General features: G+C 35.2%; 1 non-coding gene across 1 annotated transcript; it reads left to right on the top strand.

The window, feature by feature from the left end:
- The first annotated feature begins 859 nt into the window (after positions 1-859).
- On the top strand, positions 860-966 carry LOC139846109 (small nucleolar RNA R71). Its single transcript, XR_011758852.1, has one exon. It is a non-coding gene; the product is annotated as a small nucleolar RNA R71 (small nucleolar RNA).
- Positions 967-15,850: the final 14,884 nt, after the last annotated feature.

Below are 15,850 nucleotides of genomic sequence, written 5' to 3'. Positions count from 1 at the left end.
AATTACAGGTATTTCAGGTGGTTTAAGTATAATACCACTTCTTGTGGTAATGGCTTTAGCTGTTTTATTCCGGGGGTTAGCATTTGTATCACTAGGTAGACTTCCCGGTTTCCTTTCACCTATTATCCTTGCTAGGTTGCTTACTTCTTGTTCTTGATTTTGAATAGAAGCTTGTTGATTTCTAAATGCTTGAGCATTTTGTTCATTCGTTTGTTTCTGAGATGTGAAAAACTGAGTTTGAGAATCAACTAGCTTCGACATCATGTCTTCTAAATTTGGCTTTTTATCATCGGTTTGTGATGGTTTATTTTGAAAATTAGGTCTTTGCTGATTGTAAGTATTATTGGATACTTGTTGATTGCTAGGACCTTGTTGGTTGTTGTATGGAACATTTCGGTTATAATTCTGATTTTGATTGTAGATCGGTCTTGGAGGTTGATAATTATTCTGATAATTATTTCCAGGCCTTTGGTTTATGTATGAAACATTCTCTCTTTGTTCCATTGTTAGTTCAATACTGAGACAATCTTTTGTCAAATGTGGTCCTCCACACTGCTCACAACTAATTCGTATTGAGTGGATATCTTTAGTTATCTTTTCCATTCGTCTCTCGACAGCATCTATCTTTGCGAAAATGGAATCTAAGTCATGGCTAGAATCTGCTCTAGCTGCTTTAGATGATCTAACGATATCTTTTTCTTGGTGCCACTCATGTGAGTGGGAAGCAGTGTTATCAATAATTTTATAAGCGTCAGTTGCTGTTTTCTTCATAATAGAACCACCAGCTACTATATCGATGTCTTTTCGTGTAGTGATGTTGCATCCTTGGTAGAATATTTGTACTATTTGACAAGTGTCTAAACCATGTTGCGGACATTCTCTCAATAACTTTCCAAATCTTGTCCACGCCTCATATAGAGTTTCATTTGGCTTCTGTGTGAACTTAACAATTTCTCCTTGAAGTCTTACGACTTTAGATGCCGGAAAGAATTGTTTAAGAAATTTTTCAACTAAAACGTCCCATGTATCAATCGCTCATTCAGGTAACGATTCCAACCAATCTTTGGCTTCTCCCTTTAAAGTCCAGGGAAATAACATGAGATATATATGTTCATCCTCCACTTCTCTGATTTTAAATAGAGTGCAGATCCTATTAAAGGTACGAAGATGTTCATTTGGATCTTCCTTCGGCGCACCACTAAATTGGCATTGATTTGTTACCATGTGTAGGATTTGTCCCTTGATTTCATAATCTGGCGCATTAATGTCAGGTTGAGTAATTGCGTGACCTTGGCTAGTGCGTTTAGCTCTCATTCGGTCTTCCATACTTAGAGGTTCCAGATTCTCCATGATTGAATTTGTTGAATCTGAATCACTAGAGGATTCTGATTTAATGGTTCGTTCCTCAACAATCTCTGTTTGAATGATTGGTGGTTCCAGAGGAAAGATTAGTGGTTCAGGATCTATGAATCATCCCTGAATATTCTCCGGATTCTCAATTGTGAGGTCGGGTACAAAAAATGGATTATCAGAAATTTGAATTGGAGTACTTGGTCGACTGGATGACGATTCTAAAGAAAAATTAACGGCGACAATATTTGCTAGATGTCTTGATCGAGTTACAGGTGGTGAACGTACAAAAGGTGGTGAACGTTTTGCTCGGTGCATTCACTGAATATCCTATTAGTTATAAAAATAAGAAAAATTATATAAGTTATCAAATTAATAGACTTTTCTGATTTTGCCCACGTTTCGAATAGCCAAAAGATGCAGCAGAGGGGCAGGATTCGTTTGGTCTCAATATAATTGAGTACTGTTTGGCTCCAATAACCCGGTCCACGTACAAATCCAACTATTACTACGAACCATAAAATTTTGATGTCTATCAATTTAACTACTTAAAATAATTTTTCGTAATTTAAAGAAATTTTAGAGAAGAAATAGAAAAAAAAAATCTAAGTCCTAAAACTAGAATGTCGAGAAATAAGAAAGAAAAAGAGCGCGTCGAAAAACGTCGAAAAACAAAAGGTCGAAAAAATAATAGGTGTCGCAAAATAAAAATAAGAAAGTAGTGCGTCGAAACTTAAAAAGGAACTAAAAACTAAGAATTAAAAGTTGCGTCTAAAAATATTAAAGCTTAAAAGAAAAACTATATCCCAAATGGCAATAACTTAAAAAGGTACTAACACTTAAAAACGGCGTCGCAAAATTCTAAAGCACCTAAATCTTAGTCTAAAGAAAAAGCAGTTAAGAGATTTTACGGCGAAGCCTAAAAATCTAGAAGTAAAAATGACTATGGTAAAAACTATGACTTAAAACTAAATAAGAGCGAAAAATACAAAAATTACGCTAAAACAAATAAAAAGAAACAAAATATAAAAAAAATACTTAAAGTTGTAAAAAGTACAATTTTTATAAAAATATTATTTTTATATTATTTATTATATTAAAACTATTAATTTTATAATTTAATTAAACTAATTAAACTAAATAAAACAAATTAATTAAAAACTAAACTAAATTAATTAAATAAACAACCTTAATTAGGGTTATAATATTAATAATTATAATATACTCCGTAATTAATGCTATTTAGGGTTTACTGTGGCGTGTTAGACAGCTTCATGCGATCACATGAAGTTTTGCCTTCGGGCTCATGCGATCGCATGAGCTAGAGTTTCGGGCTGCTACAGTACTGGGCCGTTTGGTTTTTAATATTTTTTTTTCTGTTTTATGTTTTAAATTTCTGTTTTAAATAAATACAAAATATTTAAATAAAATTTATATTTTTACAAACTTAAAAATAAAAATAAAGAAACTTTATAACACTTAAATATTTAACAAACTATTAAAAATATATAATTTTTTTTTCTTTTTACATTTTTGAATATATTATTTTTACAAAAGCGTATTTTTTATAAAAGTAAACTAAAAATTAATAAAAATCTTTTTTTTATAGCGTTGTGCTTCCGGCGTTTAAGCAGAATCGTTCCCCGGCAGCGGCGCCAAAAATACTTGATGTGTGCGAGGTGTACTAGGAAATAGTATTATTTTTACAACGAAATACTATTAAATATGATACAATTTTACACAAGATATTTATTTATTTATAGAATGGATATACCTAAACATTGCTACAACACTTATAGGCAGTGTACCTAATCCTACAGTAGTGTAGTTTTTAGTAAGTCCGGTTCGTTCCACAGGGATACACTTAAACAAGCTTAACGCTATAATTTTTAACTTATAAAAATACAAATATATATAAGTAATATTATTATTATAAAAAGGGGGTTTTTACCGTTTAATGGCCGGTTTGTCAATTTTTAAAACTTTAGTCGCAGTTAAAACCTAATGTAAAATATTAAAAATAAATATAACTTAATTTAAAGCGTAAAATAAATAACGATAATGAAATTGCGATAAATAAAAGTGCGATAATTAAAAAGTACGATAATTAAAAGTGCAATTAAATACAATGACAATAAATAAAAGTGCAATAATAGAAGTGCAATTAAATATGAAAATAAAGAAATTATGCTAATTTAAACTTCCGTAATCATGATGTTTGACGTGTTGATTTTTAGTTTATTCCCATGGGTTAATTGTCCTTTGTCCTGGATTATTTGATATGTCCGTCTGGTTTTTGTCCATAACAGTCCATCAGTCATAAATATAAAGTGCGAGTATCCTCGTCAAATTATCCTTATATCCGAAGTCAAATATTCCAACTAATTGGGGACTTAAACTGTAACAAGGTTTTAATACTTTGTTTAATAATTACACCAGGTTATCGACTGCGCGTAACCCAAGGTTTTAATACTTTGTTATCAATTATGCCAAGTGTCCTTGTACATAATTTCACCCCTGTTTTAATAAGTCTATTAACTATTAATCCATTCCCGTGTCCGGTTAAATGAACAATTATTCGTACATATAAATATCCCGCCCATCGTGTCCGATCGAGTGTATATAGTTATTTCTAGGTACGTCCAATTGTAAATCTTTATATTAAAATTAACAAACTATCATTTAGTTAAATAAATATAAAGCCCATTAATAGCCCATAGTCTAATTTCTACAAGTGTCGTTCTTTTGTCCAAACCCCAATTATGGTACAAAGCCCAATTACCCAATTTTAATATTTAGCCCAACATCATGATTACTTCGGCATTAAATAAGCATAATAATAACTTAGCTACGAGACATTAAATTAAAAAGGTTGAACATAACTTACAATGATTAAAAATAGCGTAGCGTTACACGGACAGAATTTCGACTTACACCCTTACAACATTCGCTAACATACCCTTATTATTAGAAATTAAAATTAAAATATAATATATATATATATATATATATATATATATATATATATATATATATATATATCGTATGATAGAGAGAAAGAAAAAGATGTGTTTAATTTCGTCCAAAACTCGTGATCTTTATAGGACCTGGCATGTCCCTGTTCACCATGCGATCGCATGGCTTTATAACTGCCAGACTATGCGATCGCATCGCCTGCTTTTTCAGCCCACATGTTGTTGTTTCTTCTGCCGACGGTTTTTATTATATATAATATATATATATATATATATATATATATATATATATATATATATATATATTAATTTTAAGAATTAATTATATATTATATTATATTCATGTGCATAGTTGACTTGTAATTTTTAGTCCGTTGCGTCAAGCGTTGAGAGTTGACTTTGGTCCCGGTTCCGGATTTTCGAACGTCCTTGCGTACAATTTAAAATCTTGTATTTTGCGTTTCGCTTCTTGTACTCTTGTAATTTTGAGACGCTTCTAATCAATAATTGGAACCTCTTTGATTGTATTTTGTACTTTTGAGCTTTTTGGTCGTTTGCGTCTTCAATTCGTCGAATCTGTCTTTTGTCTTCACCTTTTATTATTTAAACAAATATCACTTGTAAATAGAACAATTGCAACTAAAAGCTTGTCTTTCTTGAGGGATAATGCTATGAAATATATGTTCGTTTTTAGCATTATCAACAACCTAATAAAAACACACAATTATAAGTGATGAAAGAATCAAGGATTAATGAATTTAGCGTGATCTCAAAAATCACTGCTTTATAGTGTTCAAGTAATTAATGCCAACATGATTGTCGAAGTGTCAGGAACGAATATGTTCATGTTTAATGAGGATTGATATCAGTAATTGCATGATAATGGACATAAACTGGACAATTAGGAATGAACAACAGAAGTTGATTCAATATGTCAGTTCTGATCCATTTTTGAATTGTTAATCATCTTGCTCACAAAAAGAATGTGGATTTATATATTTGTTTATCTGTTTATTAAATAGCTTGCATTGAAAACTGTAAAACAACAAAAAGATTTTGGTTTTGCATGTTATTGCACTTCATGGTAGAATGTCTTTCATTTGCATATTTTTAGTTGCATGACATTATATCTCAGAAAATTCATAAAGATTTTATCTTTTCTTTATTTTCTGATTATCCTCTGAATGCACAATAACATCTGAAGGAACCTTGTTGAGATCAAGATATTTTTTGCCACCAAATTCATAAGATAGAAGTTTGTAGAGCTTGTGATTGTTTGAAGTACTTTAGATGATTTAAGGTATTAGTGAACTTAAGATGACATTACACTCTAGGACTTACTCATGAGAAACAGAATGTTTAGAGTAATAACCTCGTTCTGGTTAGGATTTTTGATCAACCTAAGTGTTAATGATCATTTCTTGATGGATTAGTGATTTATGACTCAAATTGAAAGTGCTAGTTAGATCTAAGATTGCCAAACGAGTCGAAATCCTAAGTTTGTGAAAATTTGAAAATTTGAAATTGCCTAAGTGGCTCACTCGCACGACTGATGTGTGAACCGTACGAGTAACCACACGTGTGAGGTTAACTGTACGGATGACCCTATTCTAGAATTGTCCTAATACATCTGGGTCACACGTACGAGTGATTATGTGAGACTCGCGGTTGATGATGGATCGTGTGATCAACCGTACGGTTGATCACGAGAGTATAAATAGAGAGTGCTGTGCACAGTCGCTCACTCTTGCACCCTCTACCTATTTTTCTTTCAAAATTCGATCATCACCAATCTTGTTTTCCACCGCAGCGTTTTTTTAAGCACGTTTAGCCGACCACAGCGCCACCATCTAGGTATATTTTCATCAAGTTTTAGTGTGTTAATTTGTTGTTTGAATGTATCGAAACCCTAAGGGTTTGTATGCCGAATTTCATGAAATTGAAGCTTGTTTTGGTGTGTATCTGTTATTGTTTTGAGTTAAACGATATCTAATGTTGCTATTGTGATATAAATCGGACCCTAAAATGATCAAACATGTAATCTCAGTGATTTAAAAATGCATTTAATATCAGTTTCATCAGACATGCACGAGTGACATCACTCGCACGCGTGAGACATGACTCGCACGAGTCAGTACACGGTTGATGATCAACCGTGTGAATCTTTGAGCTCACTCGTTCGATTTGATTTGGTTGCTCACTTGCTTGACTGAGCTGACACGTGTGATTAACCGCACGAGTCACCACACGGTTGTCTCACTCGCTTATAAATGTTGCCTCAACCGTGTACCTTGTCTGAAACCATATTACTGCTCAAACGTGTCAACAGTGGCACGAGTGACTATGTTACTCGCACGTCTGATCCCTCAGCCGCACGTGTGACAGTATCACTCGCACGGTTTATCATGTTAACAAGTTTATGACACTTTGTTGCGAATGCTTTGATGTTTTATGATATGTGGGTTGTATTTCTAACATTTCTATTGATATTTCAGTTTGTTAAGATATCATCAATGGCTAAACAACAAGTCAATGTTCCACATGTTAATCTAGAAGGACATGGGGAGCAACAAGCAAATCCTCAAGTGAATCCCGTTAACCCACCTGCTCAACCAGAAATTATCCTAGAGAAGGGTGAGCTGAACAATCAAGTTTCTCTCTATGATACTACTCTCAAGAGAGGTGATCATTTTAAGGAGATTATGAAATTCCTTAAGAGATCAAGAATTCATACTGCTATCTCTACCCAATGCACGGCATACTACAGCCATCAGAGGGAATTCTGGAGAAATGCTATACTTGATGTATCGGAAGATGAGACTAAGATAGTCAGTACTGTTCAAGGGCATGAGATCATAGTTTCTAAGACTGTGATAAGGAAGATTTTGGGCTTCAATGACGAGAATTGCTCCCATATGACAATAAATAGAGAGAGAATTCATGGATGCTTCAAGAGGTGTGCTTTTTCTGGTTATATTGCTGGCAAATCTGAACTGATGAAGACGCTTCTGCCTCCACAGTTTCAATATCTTGCTCATGTGATCATGCATTGTTTGAGTGGACGTAAAGCTGGTTTCGATAAGCTGAACGAGAAAGTGCAAACTATGTTTGTGGCACTTGTTCTAAAAGCTCCATATGATTTCTCGGGATTCGTCTTCTATTACTTCAAAGCGAATATTTTCAGTTCTACTTAGAGATATCTTATTTACGCCCGTTTTCTTCAAATGATTATTAATGATGCTGCACCTGATCTACCGAAGCTTGAAGAGGATATTATTCACCTTAAGCCAATGAATCCGATAACTTTCTGAAGAATGAAGGAAACAAGAAATGAGGGTTTGAAACCTGATTTTAACAGAAAGCTTGTTTGCCATCTGATTAAGGAGAATTATCGATGTCCGGCTGGTAATGTAACATCTCGCGTTATTCCGTTAAATTTATTTTTAACACCATCCTTTTTTTTATAGATAATATCTTTCGTTATCTAAATTCGTATCTTTCATTAACTAACGTTCTTAATATTTCCATTATTTGATTTAACATCTCTCGTTTACTCTAGCGTTTTTAAAATATTCGTTCGGTTAATTCACGCACCCGCTTTGAAACTTGAGGGACCAAAGTTGGCTAGTGGGCAAACTAGTTGACTAGGTCAACTAGTCAACCCACCATCTCATCCACTCATTCACTCCATCTTCCACCTCCCCATTTTCTCTACTTCCACTTTTTGATCTCAAACTCCAATATCACTAAATCATCATCTAAATTAGATCTAGGAAGCTTGCAACAAAATAAATTACATATTCGTGATCCTCTCTTCATCCTCTACATTTTGGTACCAATTTCATCTCATTTGAGTAACATTTCTAAAACTCTAGATTTCATGTTCTTAGTGTTATTGACTTGAAATGGTGTTAATTAGTGTCTATGGCTCAAGTCTAACATGAATATGTGTTGGGTTTGCTCGATTTGTTGTATTGAGTAACTAGCTTGAATATGAAAAATGGATGTGCTTAATCTTGAATTTTAGATGATTAAATGTTGTTTAAATGTTAAAGTTCATGTATTAAATGTGTTACTAGCATCATTAGCTTCGTTTTGGTATGTAGGTTGATTTAGAAAACTTCATTAACAAAATTGATGAATTCATGATTCTTGGTTAGGGTTTGATGAACTTTAAAGTGGATTTTTGATGCATTGAATGCTATGACATGTTGTTAATAAGTGTTTATTTGTATTGTATGTTTAATTACCTTCTAAACGGCGTAGTGTATGCGTAAATTGGATTCCCGAATCACCGTTTGCATTTTTGAGGTTGAAACGTTAAATAATGATCATTTATTGAGGTTTTCATTGTTATTAATGATGGATTTGATTGATGAAATGTGTTTAGTTGTATTCCTCGATAAATTACCTTTCCAACGATATAAGATACGTGTTTTGAATGTTTACGGTTCATAAGTTATGGTTGTTTGAAGTTGGATTCGTGCTTGAGTGTTCAAAAACTGCCAGACTTGCTGAACAGACATGCTGAGCGCCGCTCAGGGTCTTGGAGCACCGCTCTGGGCTTCGGCTGTCCAAAAATACCCATTTTTGTTTAATTCTAACTATACTACGCACCCCCGATCAACATGAAACTTGGCCAACATACTTATATATGATTAAAAACCTCAGAAAAATTGTCGGATACCCGACCCGACCTCGTTGACTTTTACGTTGACTTTGACCAAGTTTGACTTTTAGTCAAACTTAACAAAAGACTTATGCAATCGTTCTAATCTTATTATATACTTGATTCTTGCATGAAACTTGACAACGTGATTCACATGTTATATAATCGAGTCGTAACGACCCATAGGACTAATTGAACACATTTCGCCCGACCTTGTGTCATAACCGGTAATTGATACAACTTACTTGTTTAGGTCAAGGCTAAACAACTTTCATGCACATGTTTACTTTGTGAAGTACATTTATACTCGTGCACTCGAGGTGAGATCATAGTCCCATCTTTTCAATAACTTTTATACTTTTAAAACATGGGATGAGAAACATATACGGTTTATACTTTTATACTTTGAATACAAATACGAAAGCAAAGATACCTACGAGTTAGAACAAAAATCCTCAAGTCCAATTATCATCAGTTACACTTGTAGGGTGTAAGCGCGAACTTATGTTGTGTGGCCATACGGGTTTGACGAACCCTCATTCGGATGAATGAAATGTATTTTCGGGATATAGTGTAGGTTCTAACACTATTATGCAGAGGTAAGATTTAGCTAAGCTTTGGTAATTGGGTGCTCGTGATACAAATAACATCTTTTGAGATGTATACGCTTGATAATCAATTTATACTAAATCTTGTGGTTCAAAAACATACTTTACAAATACACCTATGATTTCACCAACGTTTTTCGTTGACAGTTTTCTATATGTTTCTCAGGTTCATACTTGGCTACTTGATACATGCTTCCGCGTACACTTATACTTGCTTGGAGTCAAGCATACATGCATACACTTGATTTACTTGCTTGGGGTCAAGCATACATACATACAAACGCTAGTGATAGCAGCTTTGGATTCAAACTTAAAGCATACATACTTACGCTATTTATAGCAACTGTGATTTTCAACTTATATTATGTCGCAAGTTATTTCATTTATACTTTACATCTTTTGTAAACTTAAACTTGTTGTCGAACCATTTGGTAAACTAAACTTTGTAAGTCTTGTACGTTTCAAATGAATGCGACATAATTTTGGTCAAACGCGTCTCATTTAGGGACTATGACCACGTAATGGGACCTAAGTTAACGGCGCCGTCAATGACAATTTTTACGGGTCGCTACAGGTAACGCGTGGAGAAACGATGATTCAGACTCTAACTACGAAGTTACAGATGAGGAAGGTGGAGATGATAATCAGAGAGCTACCGGTGAAGCTCAAGGAGGAGGTAATGTTAATGATGAAGTTATTGAAGGTGATGATGAAGCGACAGAGGAAGACGTTAGTTTGATTCAAAGGAAGAGGAAAGGGAAGGAAGCGATGACTTCAGAACAACCCAAGAAGAAGGAGAAGAGAACTAAACACAATTATGACTCATCTCAAAGGTCATCTTAGGAAGGTTCGAAACAACAAGCTCAGAGACAACCATCCGGTTTCATGAAGGATGCAAGAGCCGCTTTTACTTCACCGAGACCTGCCACACAACACCTCAGGTCACGTCATTCGAATTCAAGACACAGTAAAATCTACTGTTGTCTTTGATCACAAAAATAACCAATCTAGAGAATCAAGCCACTGAGGAGAAGAAGATCGGTGAAGCAAAGATTGAGTCATTAGTGGAGGAAAACAAGAGGTTATCGAATAGATTGGACCATCAGAAGGGTAGAACGGAGAAGTTGAAAAAGAAGGTATTGGCGATTAAGAGTGAGAACAAGGAGAAGTTGAAGAAGATGAACAATAAAATTGAACAGCTTACCTCTGGTAAAACAAAGTTGATTAAGGAAAGAGGAGAAGAATATTCCTCTGATTTGGGTGGTGATGACGATAAAGACGATGAAGAAGATGCTGGAACTGGAGGATCCTCTTTTGAGATTCCGTTAGTGATACCTATTCGAAGCTTTAATGAATATGGTGAGGTCTTTACTGCTGAATATTATATGAATTATTCAAATGTTTTTAATGATGCAGAAAAGGGGGACGTTCCACCAAGTGATTTTTCGATGGAACAGCTTGCTGCTCTGGCATACGATAGTGAAAATGATACAGAGAATGCAGAGACAGTTGAAGCTGATAACAAGGCTCCACAAGAAGAGTCATTTGCTAGTATCCCTCCCAAATCAATCCAAAATATCAACTTAAGTAATTTCGATAATTTGTTTACGGATGAGAAGAGTGAAGATTCTGTTGGTAAAGATAATGTGAAAGAAGATGTGATTGTTGAATCTGAAGATGAATTGGTAACAGAATCTGATGAAGAAGAAGAAGAAGAAGAAGTTGAGATTGGTATGCCTTCGCTTGAGCCATACTCAAATCCGTCGCTCAACACTTTAAGTGACTTTTTCAATTTGAGTAGTGAGGTGAAAACAAAGAGATTGAATGATTTAGAAGAAGCAAGGAAGGTATACAAGGAGCAAATCAAGGAAGTTGATGAGTTAATGGAAAGGAATAAGAAAATTCGACATGAGAAACTACTCGTTGAGAAAGAAAGAAAAGAGACTGAGCTGAAGAAGAAGAAACTCTGAGCCGAGCAAGCTAAAGCCGAGGCATGGAATGAGATTAATGAATGGTTTAAACGTGATAGGGTTAAAGTTAACAGAAACGTTGAAGAAGACGAGATCCGTCAGAGTTGGTGGAAACAGAACGTCGTTAACCCTGATTAGTTGAATAAGCCAGAACTCGAGCCGAAGTTTGTTAGTTTCTACGAAAGGGGAAAGAGAACCAAGAAGTATTCTAAGGGTAAAATTTTGAGCTGGGGTTACTTCAAGGAGATCAATTGTTTTGCGATCAAGAGGGAAGGAGGAGTTGATTATATGGCAAGACCGAGTCACTTCAAAACTCTACCTTACTTGGAGATCATGCAACTTGCTAAGCTGAAGATGTTGAACGCTGAAGATAGTGACCTTTCCAGGTGGTTTCAGAGAAAACTCAGATATGAGTATAAGACAGGGAAATGGGATATCTTTAAGTCAACAGCCCTCAGGTTTTCCATGCACCCGACAAAGAGAAATTCTAAAGGTTGACATGTACGCGTTGTTAAGTTCCGTCCAGCCAAGTACATGAAGCAATCACCCTTGATGCCCTTACCCAAGGATATATGCAAAAACTTCAGATGGTGGTTCTATGACGAATTGTCGGAGGAAGCAGTAATTTTGATTGCAATTGAAAAGGAAGATGGAAGCATACAGTTCGACAACGTGAGGATTCTAGATCCTATGTGGCTGAGGAACTTATTGAGATTTGATGTGGAGACCCTTCACTGCCATCACATTACGTTTAGAAATGATCGAAAGGAGGAAGCTATGAGATATCAACGTGTGATCGATGTCTACTATGCATACCTCAATAGAGAAAGTGATGCTCAAAGCTCAAACCAAGTTTAAGCCAGCTGATCTATGTCAGATACTGTATTGCTAGTTTGTGTTTTGTTTTTGATGATGTATTTAAGCGAGAGAGAGAATCTGGGTATGTATTTGATGTTAAACTGATGTTACTGTTGGATTTATTTGTATTTCATGAACATTTACTTTATTGTAATCGATGTTCTAGGTCCTAGGGGGAGTTGTTGATGCATTTTCTGTAAGTCTCTAGACATCTAGCTTACGTTTGTGATTAGTACTTCAGTTTATGGGCTACCATGATGGCTCGTTATTATCCTATCCATGTTTATATGTGGTTACAGGTACTGCAGGAACGCGATAAGGATGTCTGACATTATTAGACTCTGTCAGACGTACGAGTGAAGTCTCACTCGTACGGCTGACACGCTCATACGCACGGTTGAGCTTAGCTGAGTCACAAATCTAATCTGAGTATACATACACGAGTGAGTGATTACCCGCACGGCTGAGACAGATCACTCGTACGAGTGACAGCTGACTCGCGCGGTTGACTCAACATCAGGGGTATTTAAGTGTTATGTTCTTCATTTTAAGTTAAGCCTCTCATTACACACACATCACTCAGATCTGGTAGCCTTATCCGATTCTCTCTCAACCCAAATCACTCCAGAGGTGAATAATAGCTCTAGGCATTAATCAAATCACACAATCCTTGTTGTGGTTTGACTAATTTAATCCCAAAACGCTTCACATATTCACTAGAATGGTTTGATTCACTAATTCCGCCTTTGTGTGAATTAAACCTGTTGATTTCGAAGTTCCTAGTCATGTTTCATCGGTCCCTCTATCACCAATTGGTTTTAGAAAAGAATGGACTCTTGGGCTTATATTGCAGGACATTGTGTTTGGGCTATGCGATCCTTACAACATCTATGTTGTGTTTCTTTAAGCTTTGTTCCTTGGTGTTTTTTCTCTTTGAAGGTAAAGGAACTGAATTGGATGAAAAGTAAAGATAATTAGTATTCATAAGCTGGAGAGAAGGGAAAATAAGCGAAGATATTACTTGATGTAATTTTCTTTCGAAGTTATCCTTCCAAATTGAAAAGATCTTCATCATCCCCTTTCATTTCATTTCTTTTTCTTCTGATACAATCTCAGAAACAGATGCTTATGAACTAGGAAACTGTGGAACATCTACTTTATAAGTGGCAAACGGGTCGGGTTGGGTCGAGACCTGAACGGGTTTTGGGTTGAAACGGTTAATGGGTCGAACGGGTCTGATTCACATTTTGGTTTTCTTTTCTTGTCCCAGTTTTCATTTTCGAGTTTAAGCTTTAGTTTCGTTTTTCGGATTTCAGTATCACTTTTTCGTTTCAAGTTTAACATTTTGCGTTTCACTATTCAGTTTCAGAGTTCAATTCCAAATTCACATTCCCTGTTTCATATTTGCGTTTCAGTTTTCCGTTTCGCAAAAAAGTGAAAACTGAAATGCGAATATGAGAATTCAAACGTAAAACTTAAAACTAGAAGGAGAAATTGAAAACAAAAAGTGAAGCTCGAAACTAGATACCGAAACGTGAGAATGAATAGCGGCTATTGTATATATGTACAATAGTCCTCACTAAGTTACTATATGTAACAGTCGGTTGTTTCCCTGTCTCAAACGGTAAAATCAAATACGTAATTTGACAAATGAACAAGGTTGAAAAAGTAATCAGACAGATTCAAGCGGCTAGGACTTTGAAATCATTATTTGTATTGTAATCTATTTAGTCTATGTACAAAAACGAATAATTCAACGGTATGACTACTTTCTTTATAGAACTTCGAGTGACATAAAATGAATCACGCCACACTGTAGCATACCTTTATAAAGAACTACACATGCACTATTATTTGCTTAACTTATATGACAACCCTTATGACAAATTTCATATTATTCATTAGATACATAATGTCACTCACTGACGAGTCTAGCTATGTGAGGGTGGGGTCTTTGAATGCCACTATAAATTATTTTTTTTACAAAGTATTCTTTAAATTGCATAGGATATCACTAAATATAATTTTTTTTAGAATTTTTTGTGAACGTTTATGGACCGCACAACGATGCAAAGAAAAAGAAAATGTGGTGTTCTCTAGATAAACTTATTAGGAGTGTTGATTCGGCGTGGGTTCTTTGCGGGGACTTCAATGAGGTTAAGAATTACTCGGATAGACTAAATTGTGTGTTTCATCAATCTAGAGATACTCGTTTTAATGATTTTATTTCAATGAACAACTTGGTTGAGATTCAATTAATGGGAAAAAATTCACTCGTATTAGTGATGATGGGACTAAATTTAGTAAATTAGATCAGTTCCTCGTGAATGATGCTTTCATTAGCCTTTAGAAAGATATCTCGGTCGTTGCCTTGGATCGGAGAGATTTGGACCATTGCCCGCTAATGCTTAGAGATAAAACCATTGATTTTGGGCCCAAGCCATTTAAGATCTTCGATGAGTGGCTCAATAAAGATGGTGTGGACAAAGTGATTCAAGAGTCGTGGGGCAAAAGCGTAGTTAGCTCAAGAAAGGATTGTCGATTTAGAGATCGTCTTAAAAATGTGAAAAATGAGTTAAAAAGTTGGAGTAAAAAATAATTCGGGGGTGTGGATAAAGAAATTTTGGAGTTTAAAAATGAAGCAAATAGCCTCGAAATTGCTTGCCGAATCCGGTACTATTAGTGATAATGATCGATTACGATGGTTAAAGGCTCGTAAAAATTGGATTGAAAAGGCAAAATCAAAAGCGAACATGTTGAAGCAAAAGGCCCGTATTAGGTGGATTCTTGAGGGTGATGAGAACTCCAAATAATTTCACTCATCTTACGTACACAGTACAACAAGTTTAATCTTCGAGGTTTAAACATAAACGGGGCATGGAACGAGGACCCAAAGGTTGTAAAAGAGGCGGTTTTGGATCACTTTCGGGCAAGATTCGGCTCACCATATAACTCACGACCTTATTTTTTGGCAAATCAAAATGGTCCTTCGCTTATTGGGTCGTGTATTGGGGGGTAGCAAAATTACTAGAAAGGGAGACCATGGAACTTGAGGTTAGTTTTAGTGAAGATGAAATTTGGGGGGTAATTAAAGATTGTGGTAGCTCTAGGGCCTCGGGTCTGGACGGTTTCAATCTAGGTTTCTACAAAAAATATTAGAGCATTATCAAGTTAGATCTAATTGAAGCTATTAATTTGTTTTGGGAAAAGGGTGAAATTTCAAAAGGATGTAATGCATCTTTTGTCACCCTTGTACCGAAAAAGGTGGACCCGATAGATTTAAATGACTTTCGCCCGATTAGCTTGATAGGAAGCTACTACAAGGTCATTGGGAACTTCTGGCTAATCGTCTTAAAAAGGTCATTATTAGTTTGATCGGTTTTGAGCAAAGTGCGTTTATTAAAGGGAGAAATATTCTAG

Source organism: Rutidosis leptorrhynchoides, chromosome 4 (genome assembly GCF_046630445.1).
Source record: "Rutidosis leptorrhynchoides isolate AG116_Rl617_1_P2 chromosome 4, CSIRO_AGI_Rlap_v1, whole genome shotgun sequence".
NCBI lineage: Eukaryota > Viridiplantae > Streptophyta > Magnoliopsida > Asterales > Asteraceae > Rutidosis > Rutidosis leptorrhynchoides.
Note: the sequence above shows the minus strand (reverse complement) of the source record. Positions and strands in the feature narration are given on the sequence as shown.